Genomic DNA, 24,289 nt, shown 5'->3' with positions numbered 1-24,289 from the left:
TAAAGCTTCCTCTTAATGCGATGAGCATTGATGCAATGTGGCGACACACCGTATTGCCACGGTCGAAACGCGTCATGTATGAGGCATCTATGCAGCCGGGTTCCCATCTCGCGTTTCCCACTGAACACGCTGCGCCGTCTAGTGGCGGCGTCGCGAAGTCCGCGCGTGGTGCCTGCGTGAATATATGTATTCATACAAGATGGTCTCAACACATCTGTCGCGGGTTCAATTCCTGTGGCGCATGCCCAGTGAACCAAGCTGGCGTCGACGGGGTTCATGAAAGAGCGGCAAATACCTAGCGGTACATATACCGAGTTGCCCAAATTGGTGCAGAAGAGGTTCGTTGACAGACCCACACAGTGGCACGTACCTAGCGATACAAGTTGGCCGACGGTTGGTTTCGTTCCCTCAGCACAGCAGCCCGAGGCTGAACCCATTGACTACCATTGACCATGGACTACCCGGTGAGCCAAGTCAGCGGGAAAGCGGTTAGAGACCCAGCCCGATAGAAAGATAGGCAGAAAGTCCCGTAATAATGCGCGAAGTTCACAAAGAGTGCTAATCGCATAAAGAAAGAAAACGAAAGGTGGGGTTTAATAAATTTTTTTTTCTGCAGAAGTGCTACTTTTCTGTGAGAGGTAGACATTATGTGCTCGTTCACGACGCCGGATGTGTCGAACCACGGAACGCAGTGCCATAAGGAGTCCTGGATAAGGTATATATGTAAACGCCTCAATTTGTTCATCTTGCGGGGCTGCACATGGAGCCCTTCATGCAACACATCGTCAGAGCCCTCGCTCCTCGTGAGTGCACATTTAGGGAGAGAGAGACACCAGTGAGACTTGGCGAAGAATAACCTGGAATCGGGGAGATGCGGCCGCGAAGTGGAAAGAGGCGCGGTTTGTATATACGGCAAAGCGCCGTTTTTCGGGAATAAGTTAATGCAACGGCTATTATTCGAAAATCTGCGGAGGAGATATAGAATCTACACGCCATGTGCGGCGAACAGTGAGAAACGGACGAAGCCCGTTTCTCTGCTCTTAATCCCGCTTTTGTGCCGTTCGCCGTACATATGTCGTCATATACCATCGACCCCGCCTAACAACCACTCTGCATGCCTGGCCCTATATCCCACATGAGGGGTATACTGACTTTTGGCTGCCCGAAAGCCGTTCCCAATTCCGAGCGAAGTTTGAAGAGTCTATGGCAGGCGTACAAATTTGGGAGCGTCATTGCGCAGTGAAAATGCGATTTGGGATCAAACTGCAGTGGTCAGTTGGGCTGTTCCAGCGGCTTTCAAGCTGTATGTCGCAGCTTTTCGCCTGGAGGACCCCCAACAGGTTTGTTGGAAATAAAACATTTTTGATTTTCGATTTGATTTGATTTACAAGCTTCAAATACTCCTCTTTAAGCAACCTGTAACAGCCCGTCCTGGAACGACTAAAAAGTCGTTTCAAAGTTGCTATATCTACAGTCACAAAATGAGACGCAAAATGATATAAGCCTGCTGGGGAGCCGGCGTGGCCCGTCGGGCCGCGGTGGAGCACTCTTTACGAACGGATATCAAATTTGCTGGTAAGAGTAGCACTAATAAATACCATGAATGATGTCCCTCCTGCAGTGCTTCCTAAAATTGCGGTACCAAAGATAATTTTTCTTGAAAAATATAAATGTTCTGTTTTGTCATTACTGTTTTAGTTATATTTTACGGCGCTATATGTGTACAACTGTGCTGCTCATCATCAGGCTGTCGATGCTTTCCTGGCAGTGCTTGAAATTTTAGAGTTTGAATTGCCCCGACAGGCCTAGTAGCTCCATGGGAACATGCTTCTCGTGCACACTACTACTGGCGTGTAGATATCCACCGCTAGTCCATGCATTGGCAATGGCTTCGCATGATTGATGCTTTAATATGAATTTTCATGCATGCCTTCGCGAAACCGACATAGATTTGATTTACAATTACACAGAAGAAAAGTCTTTGTTATAAAAACATATTTAATTCCATTTTAGATAATAACGGAGCAAACGTCCATGCACTGCATGGCGGGGCGAAATTCCGTTCTTTTATGCGCCATTGTGTCCGCAAATTTTAAAGCGGAACGACTGTCTGTGTTATTGCGGTCGTCGTCACAGTATTATGTCAGTCAAAACACGACTTTTTTTTTTTTTTTTTGCAGTGATGCGTCCAATTTTGCCAGGCTGCAGCGACTTCACGCAAGTGCACTGGCGGATCAAGAGGAGGAATCCTGATCACCCCCTCTCCCTTCTCCTTTCCCCGAGATATGCTAGCTGTTCACCGCCCCTATCTTGCCCTTATACACACACACGCACACACTCTCAGTAAAGCCTCTTCCTCTCAAAAACACACTTTGAAGCGCCTTCGTTCCGCGCAGCGGAAGGTTTGCCGACGAGCCGTGAATGTCGCATACTGAGCGAAAATGTCGTTCGATCGCACTCGCTGCGTCGTCGCGGCGCCCCTTGAAGCAGCAGTTCGCCATCTCTTGCCTTTTGCAAACTGGTCTCGCGCGCCACGCGCGCTCTGGTCGGCAGAACGAGCAATCGCGCATGCGAAAAGTTCAACATTCAAGATGGCGGCACGCAGCCGACTGTTTCGACAAAAGCTCCTGCGCGCACCCGGGGCGAGGCGTCGTCCGAGACAGGACGTGTTCTTGGCACACTTCGTACGAAGCAGAGGGGTAACCGACTGCAAAGAGTTCGCCGCGGGGCCTGCATGCGAGCTAAAAGCGCGCAGTCTGCGCCGGTAACGGCGGCACACGAGGCGGGCGCGAACGAGCGGAAATAACGCCGCGGGCATCGGAGCAGCCAATATCGCGTGGCGCACAGATGCACGCAGTGCATGCACCACCAGGCGCCTTTGTTGCGCCGCGGTGCGTCGCGGCGTCGGCATTGAGGAGGCCTCGCGAGAGTGATGGCGGCCGGGCACATGCGCGCAGCCCGCAGGCGGTGCGCGCCAGCTGGACGTTGATCGATTGAGCTCTCTTTCAAAGCAGCATCCCTTTTAATGATGCGCGCCAGCGTGCGCCAAGAAAGTCCACCCGCGCACGCCGGCCGCTCTCGGACTTTTTGTGACCCCTCCTGCTCTGCGCATGACCCCACGCAAAGTGTCCACCACTTCCTCTCTCTCTGCACAGAGAGTCGCGAACAGTCCCAAGCTGCTGGCTTTAGAAATGCTCCGCCGTAATACGTAAAATTAAATGGAACCGTGAGAGCGCCGGCGCTACGTGCATGAGCCTAAAGATTGTCAGCCTTTGCGCACCCTTTGACGTGTTCGACTTGAACCGTTCGGCAAGGAGCGACGTTTACAAAATTCTTTATGTTCGGTGCGCAATGTGAAGAAGCCCGCGAATAAACGCAAAGGGCCGCGAGCGGCTAGTCGCGCGCTATGTTTGCGTGCATTCGCGGGCATGTTTCACGCTCGGAAAAAAAAAAAAAAACTTTTATGCAGCACGTATCGAGCAACAGAAAGCTCCATTATTTAAAAAACGTTTTGTGCGCAAACAAACAGGCACAAAGAACAGGAGAATTTTGCAACAGAAAGCTGTATCGGGAGTTTTTCATGTTGCTCTATAATTTTCTCATTGACATTTTTCACTTAGTTATAATATTTGACAAGTTGATTCGTGACGTCGCACTGATTTACCGGCGCTGAGTTTTCGGCGCCGAAAATAAAAGTACAATAAAGAGCAAGGGGTGATGGGCAGGGGGAGTGTGACCTTTATCCGCTATTATTAAACGTTTTTCCGCCAAACAAATGTCACTTTCCGAAACCATATTTTGCCATATGTTGCAATTTTAGAGCGAAGCCCTTAGGCGCCCGTTCCTGCGGCGAGCGTCCGCGTAACCGAGAGAACGAGCAAAGGATGAAAGAGTGAACGCGAACCGCAGCGGGGGATGAAGAACGCGAAGAGGGAAGCGGAGAAGGAGGGTGCAGCGCAACCATGAGGAGGAAAGCAGATGAGCGCGTGGCGAAATTGTGAAAAGAAAAGCCTAGTGTAGCGACGGTGGCTACGAGATGGCGCCAGAGTAGCGCGCCTCGTCTGGGAGGCCTGTCTGCTGCGGCTACTGTGAATCGCACCCACGCGTCACCCACGCGCTGCCTCTCGCGACCTCCAGATTAGCGAGCCAGATGCGCCGCACTTCGCTCCGTTTGCAACGTGGCGCACGGGACAGGTTGCCCAAGCCAGTCAATATAACGCGGAATGAAAACACGTATAGAGCTGGGTAGACCACAAATGTGATCGCTTTGGCGCAAACAAGGAAGGACGGAAGGGAATAAGGGGAGCGCCATAAGGTGCGCTCCCCTTATTTTCTTCCGTCTTTCCTTGTTTGCGCCAAAGCGATCATGTTTATGGTCTATCCAGCAATATGAACCGACTAGCCCAGCAACATGTACGTATAGAGCTGCGCTCAGAGAGAGAGAAAATGATAAATGAAAGGTAGGGAGGTTAACCAGGACTGAGCCCGGTTGGCTACCCTACACTGGGGAAAGGGAAAGGTGGACGGAAAGATTAAAAGAAGAGAAAGTCCACTGGAGATATCAGTCGGTCACTCAGTCCGGATCACAGACGCCGACTTAATCCGGTCGCTTTCAAATATCCCAGCAGCGCTTTTGTGGCCTTTTGTAGCTGCGATATGCGAGGCCATGGTCCCAAGATCTTGTTCAAGGTGAACGGCTTTCCATCTAGCTGATTGAGAGCTGTGCAGAGGTCTTGCCTTTCATTTTCAAAAGATGGGCAATAGCACAGTAGGTGTTCTATTGTTTCCTCGACACCGCGCTCAAATTTTGCATTAGGGAGTATCGTGATCCTCAGTGAAGTTTTTCTTACTAATTTACTGTTGCTCTTTATTGCCTATTTAATGGAAACAGTGTTTACACCGCACAAGAGTCTTTAACGTATACATTACACATTGTACAAGAGCGTGTGCCATTCGTCGAGAGCATACGGGCCACGCCCCGTTAGCTGACTCTGCGCTGGGCAGCGCATGCTCGCGTTGCATTTCCCACGCTCCATGACGATGTGGAAAGCAAACGCGTGCTCTGTGCTTTCAAGTGGGTGCAGTGCCGTAGTGATCTCCAGAATCCAGAAAACGGCCCAACGGCAGCTTTGGGGTGTCCTGAATTCTGTTTTACGAACACTGTGCACGTATTGTTTCTTCGGTACGCGCACACACGGTGTAATCTGAATACTGGGACGATGCGTTCATGCTTTCTCGTTTGTTTTCTTACTTCGGTTTTTCTTTTCTCCTTCTGTCTTTAGATCGGGGCACCGCAGAAAAAAAAAAAGAAAGAAAGAAAATCGTCAGTGACGCGTGCACTCCATTCATGACTGCGATGACGTCGCCGAGCCGTCATCCAAGTCGCGGGCTGAAAAGTGTAGGGCTCTGGATTAATTTTTGCCTCCTGTGATTTTTGGCTGGCGGCTCATTCTAAGCGAAGGAACGTTCTTGCATACCTCCAGGCCGGGAACCGAAGTCACTGCCTTATGCTGAGCAGCACAGCGACGCGTTGCCTTTTCTTTCACATTATTTTACATTTCAACTCCTCTTATGGGCGTCTAATGAATCTGTGCTGGTATTTCAGCCAATCTTGTAGAGATATAGCTACAACTATCACATGCCGTGCACTTAATGGCAGACACTAAATTCATTTCAATAAGGTGTCGCACTTTAGGTCCGCCATTCTGTTGCTGTTCTGTGTGGCGTTCTCAGTAATCTCTGGACTGCATCCGTTGACTCCGAGATTGTACAGCTCGCGGTTCGCGCGCACCGCCTGATCTCGGAGATCATGCTGCACCGCGAGTTGTTGAGGGAGAAAATTGAGGCTCGCCATTCATGAAACTTCTCTTGCACACAAGTGCCGTTCGCGATCGCGAGTAAGCCGTCGTCGCCGGCTGATCGTGCTCTTATCGCACTGATTGTTATCATAAGTTACGTGCGCCTGAACGCTGGCCACTGCGGAGGCACTCTTAGGTAAAAGAAGAGAGAGAGAGAAAAAGAGATAGAAAGTTTAATGATAAGAAAAACAGAGAGGTCGGCCTGAGGCACATTCCTCTCGACATATGCTCTGCGTTGGGGAAGGGAACAGGGACCGCGGAGCTACAAAGATGGATTTTCCATCTGAATATCCGCAGAGGGATGGCTTATAAACTCAAACCGTATATAGGTCATCTGCGCAAAACCAAACTGCATAATGTGTTCCGTATTCGGAGAGACGGCGGCAGCTGTTCATTTGTAGAGGTGTGCGCTATGCCAGTCGTTTCTTATCTGTCATTTGGTATACTTGTTTTTTGTCTTCGTTTTGCTCTAGAACAAATGGAGTAGCCGGTGCTCCCGGAAAATACTTGAAGGGGCGTGATAGCCTGACTTGTCGCTGTGTCTGCCGACTCCCGTTGATTCGACCCTTGCGGGACCTCAAGTTTTGGTTGAATTATCCAAAAGGTCGATTTAACAAATGGCGGCAAAGGGAACGGATTCATTATATATAATCCTTGAAGTAGACTGTCGTTATCGACAGGCTTTAGTTCCATAGAGTATTACAATAACTGTACATGGCGTCATTGGCCAGTGACCCGCCCCGCGTGTACTTTAAGTCGGCGCTGACAAAATTCTCAAAAGAGACGTCACTCAAAGCGCAGTGTAAATCATCATTATCACTGCAGTACATGTTGCTGCCGTCACCGTCGTCGCCTAAGGAAGCACTCGCGGCGTCTGCTGAATTTGTTGTTTACAAGCACTTAGTAACACCTGCGCGCATGAGGGGGCGCCGGTGGGGTCGAATTAACCGAAGCGCTCTGCTTTCGAGCACGAACTAAGTGAGTTTTCCTTCCCAAGCAATCTATGATTTCTTGCAGGGACTCTCAGGTGCGTTTGAATGAATTTAGAAATTAAGCTAAGCGTGGTCGAGTTAACGGGAGTCGACTGCATCGTGAATATGTCGCCGCACGAACTCCGATCGTGAATGGTACGCTGCGAAATGAATTAACGCAGCACTAAGTCACATTTTAGCGCGCGCTTGTTCATCCCGACCGCGGCACAAGAATCACGTTTTCCCTTCGTGTTCTATGCACGATTAAAAAAAAAAAAAAAAAAGAGCGATGATCATTTGCTGCGAGATGCACATACCTGTGTGTCGATAGTAATTTTGCTTCCGTGATTAAAACTGCCGCGGCTTCTAACCGGGACAATGTTTGCCGGCAACACCGGACAAAGCCTCAACGATTTCGACACACCGAGACAAAATACACAACAGTTTCAAACCAGCAATATCTATAGCCATGCAGTTAAGCATTGTGAACAGAAATTTCCAAGCAGTGACATTTCAATATTCCAAAGGATAGGTTAGGTTGGGTTCGGTTCACTGGGCTTGATTGCGTATATAGCGTTAGGTTGGATTGAGTTAGGTTAGGAATGCCCAACATATACGTGAACTGGTCACTATACCGGATGTTCAAAATTACGCTTTGTAGGTTCCTTAAAATTAGGCACTGGGAGGCACGCGAAGACCACCTGTGCAAATAAGTTATGTGGCCACGGGGACACAAAGTGAGATGATAATTATCGCTGTCAGCAGCCCAATGAACTAAGATTGAATAGTTAACTTGTTGACTGCAGTAAATGGGCATGTTTGTATTGAAAAGTTAGAGGCAGTCGTGTTTCTACACTGTATCAGTTGGAAGAATTCTTCTAGCGTGTCTGCGCTCCGAGATATCCAAATTTTAATTGTCGTTCACATGATTACGCTTGCAGGAGAGTGCTGATCGGCTCAAAGCTCCTCCCTGATGTGACGCGGCTGTATACCGTGCGGTGTTTATTCTGACAACAGGCAATGCGTTTAGTCTGACGCATTTGGCAATGCATTGCCAAGAACATGATTGCTCACCTTGTCTTAGTAGCACCGAAATTTTGTATAGGCATAGGAATCAAACCGCGAGAGAAATTTTGGAAGCACACTGAATGGAAAAAGAAAAGGAAAAATGCATCAGCCATCCTTCTGTTTCATTGTTGGATAAAGAAAATTCGCTTCTGCCATCACATCTTTAACGCATTTTATTGTAAGTGGTTGTTTCATGCACCTTACTCTTTTTATGTTTACCGGGTGGCTTTGGTCCACGCCTTTTTATCACAAGCGTTGTTATATGTGCTATAGACGTGCTCTGGTGACTAGATCGCGCAGATCCGTGGGTATTATATGCGGTATAGGCGTGCTCTGTTTGACTAGGTCGCGCAGATCTGTGGGTATTTAAGCAGGTGGTTCTTCAAAAATAAAACCAGTTGTTACAAAGCGTTCGTCCTTGTGTTGCTGCTCTTCTTCGTCCCTGTTTGTTCGCGCACAAAAACTTGTAAGATGAGCAAATAAAATTCATGAAATGCTACGTTAGCGTCGGTATAGGTTTCAAAATAAGACCAGAAAATGTCGACTACACATTTAGCAAACTCATCTTCGTTTAGAATAGATTTCGTAAACTTGACAGCACGATTATGCATAAAATGTCCGTAAGAAAACAAAGCGCTATAATGATATAATGAAGCAAAGCCTAAAAAAAACAAAGGTTAACATATTTGGTGCAATTACAACGGATATCGTCAAGCATATTAACATTCAGGTCACCCATGATAACAACATTCTTGTGCTCTAACGGTAGATACTCTTGTGCTCCAACGATGAATGCGAACGGTAGATACAACCGAAAATAAGTTTTTAGTATTAGGAGGAGATGATGGGGCATCTAGTTCTATCCACACAGATTCGCAGTTATCCACAGCAATATGAAGGTCAGATCTACGTTTGTAAGATATGGTGGGTGAAATGAAGATGGTTGCGCCATTGTGACTGCTTGTTGAACGATAACAGTATTCTCAGGGGTCAGGTGATCATTTACAAACACTAGGTTGTGGCGAAGGCCAGGGAAGCCGAGGTCATTCGCATGAATCTTAATCTTACGACATTTGCTTAGAAATTATTGCATCTTATCGCGAGAATAGAAGCGTGCGATATTGTTTTTATTTGAGTCTGTCTTAGTGGGGAAACGGTGAATGACATCAATGTCTGAGTCGTTAATGACACGATTCATTGTAGTAGCTACAGCCTTCCCTATGGCAGCGCAGTCTTTCCCCTGAGCGAATGGAATTCCTTTTAGATTGAAATCGTGAAGTCTCGAGTATTGTAGTAGCTAGGATACAGAGACAGTCAGTGATTCGTTCCGTTTCTTCCAGTGCCTAGTTGGCGGCAACAATAGAAGCGTTCTCTGCTCCTATAGTTCCCCAACGAGTGCATTGAGCCCATTGACGCCTAACACGAGGCTTTCCTTCAGGTTCGGTACATCACGTTCAGATGCTTGTAATTTGAGTTTGCACTTGTCAATAAGTTTCGTAGTTATTTCTTCAAATCTACATTTAGACTTCAAGTTGATGAAGTTTTACCATGCTGCGCGTTACGTTGTCCGGATGAACTCTCGCGGGGCGCTATAGTTACGCATCCGTAGCCGCTGCAAGTGACAGACAGCAATTGCGGTGAATGTGAAGCATCGATTGCGATAGCAAATTATTAGATAGCTATACGAAGTAAGGATAGTAGTTTCTTCAGCCGTATAAGCTTGTAAACTTTCGCTAACTAACTAAACTAACAAGTACGGTGACACGTGCGCACAGGAAAACTAGGACACATCTCACTCGATGAGCGCGCACACTGGCTGTCAAAGCGCTGGAGTGAGGAAGCACGACAGCAGCAACTAGCGAATTGACCTTAGTGCTGCCTCTCGCTTCAACGCGAACTAAGCGGCGAGAACACAGTGCACACTACGCTATCAGCACTCGGAGCACTCTGCTCCCATTGCAGATGGCTTGCAGGATAGGGCCCGCGCGGCCGCCTCATACGCAGCGACCACCAAAGTAAAAAGCCTCCCCCCTCCCGCCCACCCAGAGCTTTCCACGCGATGGAGGAAGGTGGCGCTTTACCTCCCCGCTTTCCTACCATTCGCGCGCGATATTGAGCCACCATCGTCGGCTCACCCTCGCACGCTTTCACTCGCACATACAGCATACGGCGACGATGTTGTCGCACTTGGACTTTATACGGAACATCACGGCGACGCCGACGGTGGAAATGTGTCTGGAGTGTCCATATATTGCTCTCGCAATAAAAAGACAAGGAAAAGAAGGCGGGGCGCGTGACGTATTCGTCACGCGATCCTCCGGCTCCGGTATGGGAATACGCAGGGAAGGAATTTAACTTGCAGCGGCTAGACGGGGCGAGTGAAGAGAGTGTCTATTTTGGCGGTGACGCTCACCTCCTGAAATCATGGGTTCGCGTCGTTATCTCTACTATTAATGAACTCGTTTGAGAAATTCTTGCGGTAGTACACTCCTTAGAGGGCACCTAACAAGTGGGAGCGCTACGACGCCTCAGATACGTCGTGAGTCGCAGCCGCGCTCGCATGACGAAGCGTCGAAAGCCGGGAGGCCGCTTAGCGACCCGAGCGCTGCATCGACGGCGGCGTCACACACTGCGTTTGTGTGCGCGTGGCCTCCGGTGCTGCACTGGCGCGTCAGTGCGGCCTTGGAGTTCGCGATGTGCACCTCCGTTTCGAGTGCTCGCGCCGAGCCGGCAGCGGGAGCCCGACTTTTTGACAAGCCACGGGACTGCTGTCGCAAGCGCACCGAGCGCGCGGCTCGGGCCGTGCCACGCGGTCTCTCGCGACACTCGTCGCAGTACGGGCCTTCTCGGAAAGTGGCCTTGTCTCGCGACGTCCCCCACCGCTGGCAGCTGCGCCCGCCAAGGCGCCCCCGGGCACCACTCCTGCTGGGCGCAGCTGTGACGCTGCCAGTGCACACGGCGATGTGGCAGTTCTGCGGGCCATTGATTTTGCAGGGCGGACGTAGCATTCTTTGTCGGCGCCGCTGGCCCGATCAACAGAAAACACATTAACGCGGCTTCAAGTACATTCGTGCATGACCGCGTCCTTATCAGCCACGTAAAGAGCAGTTAGGTTTGTTGGTACAAGTTTTACCGATGTCTTAACGAAGCAGTGTCCGCTCCAAAACGAGCGCAAGACTGCCAACTTACGATAGATTCGTTTACACATCGTCTCCACAAGGCACGAGATCAGTCTGCAGTGTACATATAAACTGTATGGGAGCGGTGCTCGTTTACTCAGAAACTGACCACCCATTGATACATGTGCTTTGGTAAAGAGCCAGGCTTGCGTTGATACTATAGACTCGTGTGGCAGAAGCTTAAACGAGCTCATCAGCTAAACAGGGGATTTCAGCAAATATTTATGGTAATCATTTGCGATCTTTTTTACCACAACCTACAGCGACCTGGCCTACTCGGTCGTTGCTCGATGGAGTTGCGTGCTGAACCAGCATGCGTGCAGTGTGCACGTACATTACCTATTACTCCGCAGTGAAAGGGCAGCCACTGAAGAGCAACGCTGTGCTGCACACCACAGGCTCTGGTGCGAAGACAGTTGATGACCTTTCTCTGGGTGTGACGGATCAGCTTTTGTGTCTCGTTCTGCGTGGCGCGTGCTATCCGGACTGACTCAGAGCAGCAATACGGGCCTATTCGCACTTACGATCCAGTGTACGAGTTACGCATGGCGTGTGACCTTAACGGACGCGAGCGAGCATCTCTCCAACGCATTCGGCTAAATGTCGGAAATACTAAATACTTCCCATTTAAAATTAAACGGATAAGATCGCTACTTTGCCCTGCGTGCAACTTACGTTAAGCCATGGCCCACTTGATCATTGCTTGCAGGCTATTTACATTCTAAAGGACAGCCCCACTGAACATTCATCAGAGACAGTCATCCCTTGAGCTACAACACGTCATTGGCGCATAGATTAACGCTGCGTCTGCATGGAACAACGAAGACGCTTTTAAACTTCCTCAGGGACACTGGTCTCAATGAGGTATACTTTAGTTGTGAGCAGAAACAGCGCAAACTAACAAGACTTGAGAGAGGGACTGACATGCCGTCTGCCCCTTTCTCACGTCCTTTTATTTTATGCTGTTTCCACTCAAGTCATGAACCAACCAGCCCCAATCGTATGCTTCTACTTTAGTTTGCTGAGCATTGTGGTGTGCGTTTATTTTTTTAATTGTGCACGCTGTGTATCTGTGTCGTGGACTGTGCACATAATTTCATTTTTCATCATACCCAGCGGGAGTAGCATGCTAGGCTAAGCTAACAGCGCAGGGCAAAGCGCGAACAAAGAGAGAGAGAGAGAGAGAGAGAGAGAGAGAGGAGGAGGAGGAGGGAAGACAAGGTTACATTTGGTTTGCTACCCTACACTGCGGGAGGGGGAAGAAAAGAAAAAAGGAATGAATAAAGCAGAGGAGTTACAGAACCAGAGCAGGTTTCCGGCTGGATGTCATGTGGGATTCGGGAAAAGGGTCATAGGGTAAAACACACAAAAAAAAAAGGTAAAAGGGTTCTGCCAGGCTGCTGCTCCTAAGTAACGTTGACTCAATTGAAGGCGCTGCTGTTCTTTTGGAAAAATAAGTATAACATTGCGGCGACAGCTGAGCGATAACGTTTTGTTTCCACGAGAGAACACAATTATTTGCTTGTCTCTACGACCCATGGCGATCAAGAGAAGAGACTGGTGGGCTACTTGGTGCTGCATAACTTGAGGCAAAGCACAAAAAAAAAGGGGGGGGGGGGACATGAGAAGGCGCTGTGTCTTCGTTGCCTTCTCTTGTCCTCGTGTTCTTTGGCGCTTTGCCTCAAGCCATGGCGATCCTATATGCGCCATGGGTCGCACTCGCGCCATCGTACATGAACCGAAGAATTGAGTGCTTGCTATAGGCAGGAGGGGGGGGGGGGGTGTGAGAAGACACTTTAGCTTTTCAGGCTTCGCTGGCGTTATTCTTCGTCGCTTCTCCGATTAATTCTGCCAGGCAAACTAGGTCCTGATACGTGGGAGCACGCTCCACGGCACGGACGCGATGTGGTGGCGAAGTAATCAGCGGCCGTCCCCGTGCAGAGACGCGCGCACCGGGCCGCCGCCGAACGTCCCAAGCGCGCGCCGAGCGCGAGAGAGGCGTCGCGAGTCCCTGAGTAGCGGACGTCACCGACCTCGGGCGGGTTCGTCGAGGACGAGCTCCTGGCCAGGGATTTCCTCCGCCCACGGCGGTGTCCCGCCGATGGTAAACAAGGGCCGCCCTCCTCGCCCGCCGCCAAGGCAGTCAAACCGGCGCGCCGCCAGCAAAGACTCGCAGCGAGTTCCTTTCGGTTTGCGCGCGAGCCAGCCTTCCTTCCCCCTAACCACCGCTGATACTACGCGGCGCGTTCCCCGATCCACAATGGTATGCCACAAAAACCGCTCTCCGCGGCGCAGTCTTCGTTCTCGCGCCCAAAAGAACGAACAGCCACTCGAACCTGGCGCTTGGCAGTGCCCGCACGACGAGGCACACACGCCGCATACACACCGCAGCAACAAAATAACAGAACGCCATGACGCGCCCGCCTGGAATTCCTGGCGTTTCGCAGTATTGTCTGTTGCAACGTATTCACTCTTGTTTGTACTGTATCGTCGAGAGCGGCGGAACAATCCCGTCCGGCCCCGCACAGCCCCCCCCCCCCCCCCCCCCCCAAGGTCTTTTTCGGCGCTTTCTTGACACGATAAACGCGCGACTGCTACTTGAGCGGAGCGTAGCGAGCAGCCTGATAACGGGGCGCGGTAGCACCACGCTGTCAATGGGGACGCGTGTCACCCCCGACCGACGACACTTGTCGACGTAGTTCGTGTTAGCCAAAAAAAAAAAGCACACACACACACAACAAAATAGAAAGGAGTGTGCCACGAAACGGTCACTCATTTCTACCCCAGTTTTCAGGCCCACTTATTTTGGCGCTATTGTGCTCAGCCAAAGCGGCTTTGTCACCTGGCATCCGTGTGTTTCTTTTGACTTACGCAAGCGTGAAAGAAAAGAAAAGGGGAGGGGATAATCAGGTCCAGTTGTGACTGCTCATTATTAATTTATGCGCCATGCGACCATCGCACTTCATCAAATGTATTTTTGTAAATTATTGCGATTACTAGTCGTAGTCCAGCCGGCTAGTTCTACAGGATAGCGACTGGTCCCATTAACAGTCGCTGTAAAGCGAAGAAAAAACAGTTAAAACTATCAAATTCGCCTCCCATGCAGGAACATATGGTTGTGCAAAGCGACGCGCTACGTAAATATGTAAGTCTACGCAGGACACACACCAACCAGCTCCCTGACAGTCCGCAAAGTCAAATCGTTTGTCGCCCTCATCAACGGGTCGTCTTCTGCTGCAGTGACAGAAATTCAAGTCATCGCGCGTGATATCGACAGCTTCAACTGCACAATCACCGTGCGCTCGGGCAGCTAAGTAACGATACGCAAAGGCCTTCAAAGTTGTCTTTGTTTCTGTTACTTTTCAGAATTTTTAAAGCTCATCTAGGGCGCTATGACGTAAAACTATTCCAAACTTTTCTATTCCAATGCTGCTATCAGCCCTCCACGATTTGTCAAAAACTTTTTTCGACCACCCCCACTTCGCCTGTCTGTCACGCGACGTCACGAAAGCCGCGATACCTCCCCATCTGATATGATCTGTACACACTGATTATGCATGATTTGACAGAAAAAAGAAAAACAGTTGTTTCTGATTCGACGCCTTTTCGCCATTAGTCCCCGGCTATCGGTCAGAAGTGTTCGGGCTGCACCCACTTCACCTGCTTGTCACGCGACGTCACAAAACCGCGGAAACTCACCGCGTCAAAGTGACGTGTACGCGTTAAAGACGCAATAATATGCCGAACAAAACTGAATTTTCTTCTGAATAGTCGCAGGCTGCCCCGTTTCGAAAGGAATAAAAGATGACTGCCGCCGATCGCTCAGTCGCTGGCTACTCGCACCTGCCGGAGAGCATGGCTGTATTTGCGTATAATAAAACTTCTTGCGTGGCCGTGTAACGTTTTCGAGCACTTTCGGCACGTTTATCACCTCATTCTGCCAAATATTCTTTGCTGAGGGTCCGTTTTAGCGTCATTCTTAAGCTTCCGTTGCATGCTGCCGCGATTTTCGACCAGCCACCGCAAGCTAAGTAATGGGAAGCAGACCAATCGCAGACGCCGGCACCACCCTCTTCATCCGGTTATCGATCTTCAGTGCACTGGCCCTGCCCCAGCGGATCCCTCTCCACTTGAGCGTTCTCCTCGCCTCTTGTCAGCCAATTAGATACGACAAGCCGCTCAGTGTAGGCAATGTTACTCGTTTTTCAAGCAAACAAAAGTGACCTCCTATGAATGAGGAGGGCGTTTTATTGGCGTGTTCAGACAACCCTGCGGGTGAGCGCCCGGTGCTTGCGTCGGTGGTTACGCAAAGTTGACGTCAGGAGATTGGAATAGAAACATATTGGAATAGTTTTACGTTATAGGGCCTCTAAATTGCTATTTCTCTCAGGGCTAAAAAAAAGGCATCCTCCAAGATGACATCCATGCAAGCGCTTTTAAGATCTGTCAATTAATAAATAAGTACTTCAATATATCAATATTTACATACGAGCCCCAAGAACAGCCGTGAGGCATTCGTTCTTGGGCACTCTTATAACGCTTGTGTACAGCGCATGAAAAGTGACGTATGAAAACATGTATTGAATAAGGAAATCATATTAGAATACAATAAGAAATACAGCAATATAAAGCCACAGCTGCAGTTTCACAGGCACGAGGCTGTAGGCATTCATATTGCCTACACCACGTTGCAAGGAAATAACACGAATAGAGTGTCGCGTATCTGTCGCAGGCTTGTGTCATTTAAAATCAATGCGGAAATAGCTCTAATGAAAACCAGGACGGTGGATTTTACAAAAGGTGCTGACATTTGCGGAGCACAATTATTACATGTTCACAGAGAAGGCGGAACAAAGTGCCGTTGTTTGCAAGTGTTATTAACGAAAAAAGTATTACCAGTCTGCGTTACCCTTTTCGGAGCTAATGTGAACGTTAGGAAGGAGGTCGGAGCAACAGTTCTTTTTTTTTTTAATGTGTAAAAGCTCGCGGAGAGAACAATGTCTGCCTCACCGCGCCTCGATCTGCGGGGGGAAAGTCAACACGTACAGGTTTAGAGCTGGAACAGCAAACCTGGGAGGAAAGAGGCCGCGCGCATGTTTACTGGATCTTTATTTACACCTTCTTAACACTGTCACTATTTTGTGCTGACAGCGCCGTTCCGCACAATCGAGGCGAATTCCGGCACTGAACGACAGGCAGCTAGCGTATAATTTAAAGGACGAGTCAGGGTTTTCCGTACGCTCTCTATGCAGCCAACAGGTAGTGCCTAGGCACCCGTGGACTCGACCGTTTGTGTAGGAAGGAGCCGGAACGTGCTAAAGAGAGCGCGGCCTCGAAAAAAAGACGCCGAGGTGCCCGCCCGAGGCATTTCCCGTGTGCAAATGCAAGATAGCGTGATTCGTGGAAGGGCGATATAGTGCCTTTTCTTGCGCTTTCTTTAAGAAAAGCGCGTTTTCTCGACGCCCGTCTTTAAAAGCGACAATGTCTGCTTGTAAGAAATCACGGTCGCGGGCACAGGTGACTGACTTGGCGAAACGAGGAGTGTTTATTCACGGCGCTTGCATCACTGACAAACATTGAGAATAGCAGAGGTGCCAGAACTGAACCCTGGGGAACACGAGAGGTTGCGGCGTAAATGTCACATTGCATACAAGGCTGTCGACTATCGACGCAAACGCAACAGGTCCTGTTGCTTAGATGCAGCTTTCTAGTACACCCAAAAAGAGAAGGAATACTGTACTATACACAATGCCATATCGAAGGGGGAAAAAAAGGATAGTTTGCGGATTAACAACGCGCGATTGACCAATTCAAATGCGTTACTTAGATCGCATAGTACACATACTCAAGTTCACCGGCGATTATATGAGCTATCTCTGATAAAACAAGGAAACTAGATTAGTGGTTGTTGACTGCAGCCTGGGCAAAAAACACATGTTGCTCACCCAGTAATGACGTTCGAAGTGCTGATATTAGGAATTTGTGCTAAATGGTCTCAGATGGTTTAATAATAATAATAATAATAATAATAATAATAATAATAATAATAATAATAATAATAATAATAATAATAATAATAATAATAATAATAATAATAAACAAAAAAAGGAGCAGGGTCGTGCAATCGCATTGGATTGTCTAGCGGGTCGAGTCGAGTACCTATCTCTCACGTGTGTGCATTAGAATATTCCCAAATAGGAATTATCCTGATAGAATGGATAACTCGACACCACGGAATGGGCAGAAATCAGAAAGTCCGCGGCGCTCTCGCGGTGCATGAATATCCGCGCAACCCACCAGTGCGACCCATGCGGGCTCTTCCGCGGAAGAACCTGCATGGGATTTCCTTTGTAGCTTGGCGCTATACATCCACGTGAATGCGAGCTTCTTTCCTTCCCGCATTGAGAGTTTTACTGAATTCTAATAAAAGGCACACTGACAGCACAAGGAGACGGGGCCAGTTTAGGCCTAACGTTTATTTAACCGAATGGGACTTATATTGAGCAACGTTGGTTCGCCATCGGTCCAATTGACAGTTCCGCTTGGGCTAGCTCTTGCCAGGAGTTGCTGCTGCTCTTGCAGCGCGCGACGGATGTAGAGGAGAACAAGGTGTCTCGATGAAAAAAAAAAAAAAAGAAAAAAAAGGGGGTTGGGGTGGCAACGCACAAGGTGACGAATAATTTACAGCTGAATTAAGGAGCAGTGCGATAGGCAGCGATGATGATGGTCGGCAGAGGAGAAAGTTTGGCTGCTAGACGAGTATACACGCTTTAACTTGTCTGTCTACCTCTTTCACCCCTTCCCCACGTGTAGGGTAGCAAATTGGCAAAGTCTAGTTAACATCACTACCTCTCTCTCTCTCTCTATATATATATATATATATATATATATATATATATATATATATATAGTACTCATCCCGCTCTGGTTTCCTCGCTAGAATTCTAAACCACCCGTGGGAACGGCACTGTGGAGATGAGCATCACCTATACAGCGCAAAAAAATAAAGAAGAGAGAGAGAGAGAGAGAGAGAGACGTGGTACTTGCGAGGTAGGATACCTGTTTCTGTAAAGCGACCCGATCGTCTTTCGCTGAAAACCCAAAATATATGATTGATGTCGCTTTCGCTGTCATGAAGAGGTCCTGACGTCAGCGCGCTTGCATCCGGCATGCAACATCACCGTCGTCATCGATCGTCGACGATTGCGAACAGCGCGTTGAGCGCCTAAAATTGGTGGGCTAGGCATAGATGTAGACGCGGGACTTCGGGTTCGATTCTGAGAAAAGCCGGAGACTTGCGAAAATTGTTCGTCACACCGCTCATATTTATTCGCTACTTAATACAAGGGAGAGAAGGTCCCATAAAAGCTGATAGAAAAAGAAAAAAAAAATGCGCTCGAAGAAGTATCTAGGTGACCTGAAAGAGGGTCCAGGTTTTGGCGACGGCTAAATGTTTCGGAAGTGCTAGAGTAAGTATAACGAAGGAAGACGGCGATCTGCGCGCAACGCGTTTCCATAAGCAGGAGCCGCGAGGCTGGTGCTGGATGCCGAGTACACCATGCTTTATTTCCAGAGCCGGGACCGGCCATGCTTGGCTGTCAGAGAGCCGGTCGCACTGCACCTCGAGACGACTGCCGACGCTGCGCCGCCGCCAGGGGCGCGGTCACAGCTGAACGGCCGTGCAGCTGCGGCGTCGCAAGTTACCTTCAGAACCACAACACTGCTCGGGCATTTCGCCGTGAAACGAGAGAGTGCGTGACGCATAGAGGAGCGACGAGAAATGGCGTACGCATATGTGCGCATCGCATAATAAGGAAGCATCTTCTTTCTTCTTTCATCTTCTTTCATCTTCATAATAAAGAAGCACCCTCATTTCCCTCTCCATCGCGATCGATGTTGGCGATGATGGCTTCACTAATATGTCCAGCATGAGGATTGGTTGCAATTTCCTCTTGCGCACGATTAGAGCCGAACAGCTTTTTGTGAATACGGACCCAGAGAACTGGGCTCGAATCCACAAATCCTTTCATTCGTAAGTTCTCCTTGGCATTGGGCCTGCTGCCTGCGCCAATAATATGTAAAAAAATCACGATTCGCTCACGTTTGCTCTTACGAACAATTCTAACGTATGATCGTCATGTAGTACATCCCGCAGGGTTGCAGAGGCAGCATTCTCGCACTTCGGCATCCGGCCGTGCGCAGAGGGAGAAGATCCACCTCTTCAGGGCCTGTGTTCACAAAAAAAAAAAAGTACTTGCGCTAGAATTGTTCGTACGAATATATGCCAGCCAATCGTAATGACGGGGATATTGATTAACTAAGGCAGCTGGCCAATGGCGAGCAGCACTTACAAACGAACTCTTTGTGAAGTCAGCCCCAGAATCGCTCTACTGCCGTGCATAGCCATGCCAATCATCGGCCCCGAAATGGCGAGACATGGGCTGGTATGATGTAAGGATCTCTTTCGATCAATTCCTTTCTTATCTACCCCTGACAACCGGCTGATATCCCTGATAACGTTGTGGGAGCTCCGCTCGGACCTCTGATGAAGAGCGAAAAAAAAAAAAAAAAGGAGAATTGGGATACAATTGGTACGCTATCCCTGTCATGGATCTTTATACGTCTACATTGTAGAAAGCTACATCCGCATAGCGATTTGAGCGAGTTTCTCGAAGTTCATGACGTGAATGTAGCGCAAAGCACCGAAGTGCGGGAAGTAAATAGGTGTGTGGCTATATAGAGTAGAAACACAGGCGCTGTACTTGTACTTCTTAGGCCACTTCTCTTTCTCTATGCGAGGTATTTATAATGTAAAGCCTCGTCATAACAAAGTTCAAGGAGAAGCCGAAATTATTTATATACATTAATTCGTTATATCCATTACTTGATTATATTCATTGTCGCTTGTTGCTTCAGTATATTCCCAATGAGGCGCACAACTTTAAACACACATAGAAGACTGCATTGGGTACGGCCACGGCGGCCGCATTTCGATGGGGACGGAATGCGAAAACACCCGTGTACTTAGATTTAGGTGCACGTTAAGGATCCCCAGGTGGTCGAAATTTCCGGAGTCCTCCACTACGGCGTGCCTCATAATCAGAAAGTGGTTTTGGCACGTAAAATCCAATAATTTTTTGCATTGGGTACGGGGAACCTCTAGATGGCCACGTATGCGATGAAATTTTAATAAATCAACAAGAGAACGTGACACAAAACGTGGCGCGCCGGCTACGCAACTGATCCAGGCTGATCCGCCGGTCGCACGTGGCTCCGCTTTATGAATGAGAAAGCCAAGGAACCTCGCCGCCATTAGCTTGACTTGGCCGACTCGTGACCTCCGAGATTGCCCTGGTGTCGATACAATCTCGGAGGCCACGCCTAGCTGTGCCAGCCTGTGCGGCGCGCCGCAGTGAGATGGAGCAGTGGATACAATGGCCTTTCGCACCGCCACGTGAAAGCAGCGGCGCATTGCGCTTCTTACCCGCGGCCTGTGCGGCGCCGCAGACAGATAGGGCGAAGTGCAATGGCGATTATGCGCCGCTGTCATGGCCGCTACTTATGCGGAGCTACGCTAGCTACGCGCACTACGCGCAGTGGTTTCGGAGACAAACCTAATTCGTTATATCAATTCGCAGGACAATTTTACCTCGTTAAAACGAGGTTTGCCGGCGTAATAATAATAATAATAATAATAATAATAATAATAATAATAATAATAATAACACCTATTTTCTTCCCTCGCTTCGGTGCTTTGCGCGGCATTGACGTCATGAAAGCTACATCCGTACAAGTAATTGTGGTAACTCTGATGCTAAGCACGAGGTCGCGGGATCAAATCCCGGCTGCGGCGCCCGCTCTCGGCGTGGCTCATAATCATATCGTGGTTTTGGCACGTAAAACCCCGGGATTTATAGTTATTGTTTAACTCTCGGACTTTCTTGAAGGTAAAGGGCAAACTCTCGGACTCTAGGAGATTACGGGCGAGCGTTCATCTTTTTCTCTCTGCTCGCCTCTAGCGCGGTAGCACGCTGATGCCGTTACAAGTTGCATGTTGCTGCGCTAAGGTGGAGCAGAAGGCAAGTGCGAATGTGTCGACAGCGATTTGTTTGCGATGCACAAATGTCCTTCCTGTTGGAGACTTCTGTTTTTCTATTTTATTGATTGCTTTCGTGTGCTTAACTAAACACAAGGTCATTAGCAAGGCATTATCATGTGTCTTTTTTAAATATTTTGTCAAACGAATCTGCGTTTACGGAATATTATTCAAATTGCTAAGCTCTCTATAGCAGGACGCGGCGTATCTGCGTCATTCCTCGGTGGCGAGGGCACCTCACTTGCAGCGACACTTCGCAAGAATCTGGACGGTTCCGCTCAAACGGTAGATTGGTCAAACAATTGTTACAATGTAGCTCGCATACTATGCATGCACATTATAGGTGTGCGTTTTCCCGTTCATCATTTAACACGATCCTGAATTCGCTAATTTGTCATCATTGATTTATTTGTTGGCGCAGTTGCCTCGTGTTTCTGGTGCTTATACTTGTGCTATAACATCCCAGAACGCACAAGGCCAGAAGCGCACAGTGGATGCAAAGCGCCCTTAACGGAGATGTTTTAGTGCACTGATTTTGTTTTCACGTATGTGTCCGCGTTTGGAATTTGCACAGAGCATAACGCTGACAAACACCGACCTCTTGCTTGTATGTGTGTTTCGTATTCAACGCTTCCGCATGCCACGTGAAACTTGGCAGACAAAATACCCGTCAACAGACCGACCAGCCTACAATGCCGCTGTGCATTGATAAACTGCAGTGATAAATGCAGTGATAAAATCCAAGAGATAAATGGTACAGGCAAAGACACGTGCGCTTCTCAGCGCGATTTAATATTTATAATCACGTTCAGTGGCTGTCCCGAGGCTCTAGTCACGCGATAGTACTGCGTTAGTGCGAGAAAGAAAAATACCACATTGGCAATGGCTAGGTGAGGCAATGCCATCAAAGTTAATAGTCAGAATGCAGTAAGCATGACTAGCCGGAAAGACAATTGTGGTTTCTTTTGGATTCCAGGATGCGTTATATGAAATGACATATAGGAAGGGAACGACTCAACAAAATATGGGTGATAAAAAAGATAAGCGACATCAATGACTCCGTATCAAAATGGGACACTGCTGATTGAAATTACAGCCCCGTCACTTCAACGTCGCCGACGATTTTGGTCTGCGATCCACGTCTCCCCCCCCCCCCCCCCCCCCCTTTTTTTTTTCATTCTATAACCGAGTGGATGTTAAACGAAGGGCGCAAGAAAAACAAGCCGAACGCAGGCGTGTTTGGGAGCCGCAAGCGCGCCTTCGTGTTGTGCTCAAGCCGAGCGACGGGATCGCGGCCCCCCGCAAAAGCGAGCGGTCATGGACGGAACCCTGGCGGCTCTTTCGACGTGCCGTGCGCCTCCGGAAGGTTACGCAGCCGACGACCTCATTGCGCTCAAGAGTTGCGCGTGCACACGACACAAGCCTCGTCCGAGCGCGCGCCGGCTGAGGCAGGGGGCCGATGGCTGCCGCCTGCGCGAGGTTTGCCGCTTCGGGGCGGAAGTGCGCAAGGCCCGCCGAACAAAGGACGCCCATGATCGAACGAGTGCGCGCGCGGCCGATTTGCATTGCGCCACACGCAGGCGGCGGCTTCCAGCGCGCAAGGGTCCTGCAGCTCGGCAGGAGCCGGTGCACGAGCGTCAGGCAGGGCGTCTTGTGCGCTGCGCGTATTCGCTCGCAACAATATTGTGCCCCGTTAATCGGCCGCGACGGCGGTGTTGGTGGTCGTCGCTTCAAGCAGGCCTGTCATCATCATCATCATCATCATTGTGGTCTTCGTCATCGTCATCTTACCGTTCTTCTTCACCGTAATCATAATCGCCACCACAACTATCGCCACCGTCATCCGAAGCAGCAGCGACGGCAGCACCGTATTTGCGTGCTCTGCAGGATAAACGCTTCTCCCCGGCGTCAGCTCGGTCTTGCGCAAGCCTTGTAGGACTTTGGAGATTGATCCATCAACCTTCCGAATGCTCGAGTAATGGTTTATTCGTTTATTCGTAAACCGGTGAACTTCATTTAGTGTACTAGTGCAGGAATCGCTTTTTTGTGCCAGTGACGGGTGTGGCCACGGTCCGAGTATCTTTGACTCGGAGAACGGTCTCGAGTTCAGTAGGTTGAAAGTTGTCCTGAGAGAAAGAGGCGTTGTACGTCGTAACGAGGACAGGCACACAATAGGTGCAGAAGGGTAGCTTACTACCTAAAGGCTAATATATATATTCTCTTTAGTGTCCCTTTAAACATCTTCAACACGCACGAGCGATGGGGCAGATCCGTGTGCGCCTGGAAAATAAGAGAGAGAGAGAGAGAGAGAGAGAGAGAGAGAGAGAGAGAGAGAGAGAGAGAGAGAGAGCAGGCGGAGGAGTGAGCGTGTGGTGCCTCCCAACCCTCATCGGGAAGAGCCAAGACTGCCCGCCCCGGTGTTGCAAGCCCTTAAGTGCGCGGAATGGCCAACCAAACTAGTCCCACACTCGTCAGGAAGCCAGGGCACACCGGAAGCCGCGCTCGTTCGCCAACATGCCGTCGTCGCCGCAGGCTGGTGGTTCACCACGGGCTCAGTAAATGGACACGCGATGGAAATTCGGACGAATCGGTTGGGCATAAGCGCGCGCGCCGATCGTGACTTATGTGGGTGCGATTCGCCGAAATACTCCCCTCCTCCTCCTCCTCACAGCTGCCTAATTGCCTCCACTGGCAGGGGGAGAGCCGGGCAGGTGCTGGCGCGGGGAGCGAGCGAGCGATCCGGATTCCCAGGTGCATCGCGGCGCGTGATCTCGATGACCGCTTTGGGGTGCGCGTAAAGACGCCGCGCGTAAGCCTCCCTCTCGTATGTGCGCGAGAGGAGTCGTTCTCGGCCTTTCCCTTTTGACCCACGTGCGGCGACTCTGCTACACGTATACTTTGACCGGACGGAAGCGCATCATGACGCAGGCGCGTGGTTTACAGTGCGCGCAATTTTTTTTTTTTAATCTAGCCTAGGTGAATTACAGCCCTGGCGGAAGAACGGACGTAGTGAAATGCCCTGGCCCCCACTGCATCTCCATCTTTCTTTTTCTTTCGATAATCTAACCTGCTGCCATTTAAGGAAGAAGGGAAAAGGATCAAGGCAGAAAGCTGGGC

At 49.5% G+C, this 24,289-nt stretch overlaps 1 protein-coding gene across 1 annotated transcript in view; it reads left to right on the top strand.

The window, feature by feature from the left end:
• RabGGTb (geranylgeranyl transferase type-2 subunit beta) overlaps nt 1-4,185 on the top strand; it is a 161,530-nt gene extending 157,345 nt beyond the window's left edge. Inside the window, exon 11 of the transcript XR_007602980.3 lies at nt 2,181-4,185. The gene's annotated coding sequence lies outside the window, so the exon portion shown is untranslated. The remainder of the gene's footprint in view (nt 1-2,180) is intronic.
• The last annotated feature ends 20,104 nt before the right edge of the window (nt 4,186-24,289 follow it).

This window comes from Dermacentor andersoni, chromosome 1 (assembly GCF_023375885.2).
Source record: "Dermacentor andersoni chromosome 1, qqDerAnde1_hic_scaffold, whole genome shotgun sequence".
Classification (NCBI taxonomy): domain Eukaryota; kingdom Metazoa; phylum Arthropoda; class Arachnida; order Ixodida; family Ixodidae; genus Dermacentor; species Dermacentor andersoni.
Note: the sequence above shows the minus strand (reverse complement) of the source record. Positions and strands in the feature narration are given on the sequence as shown.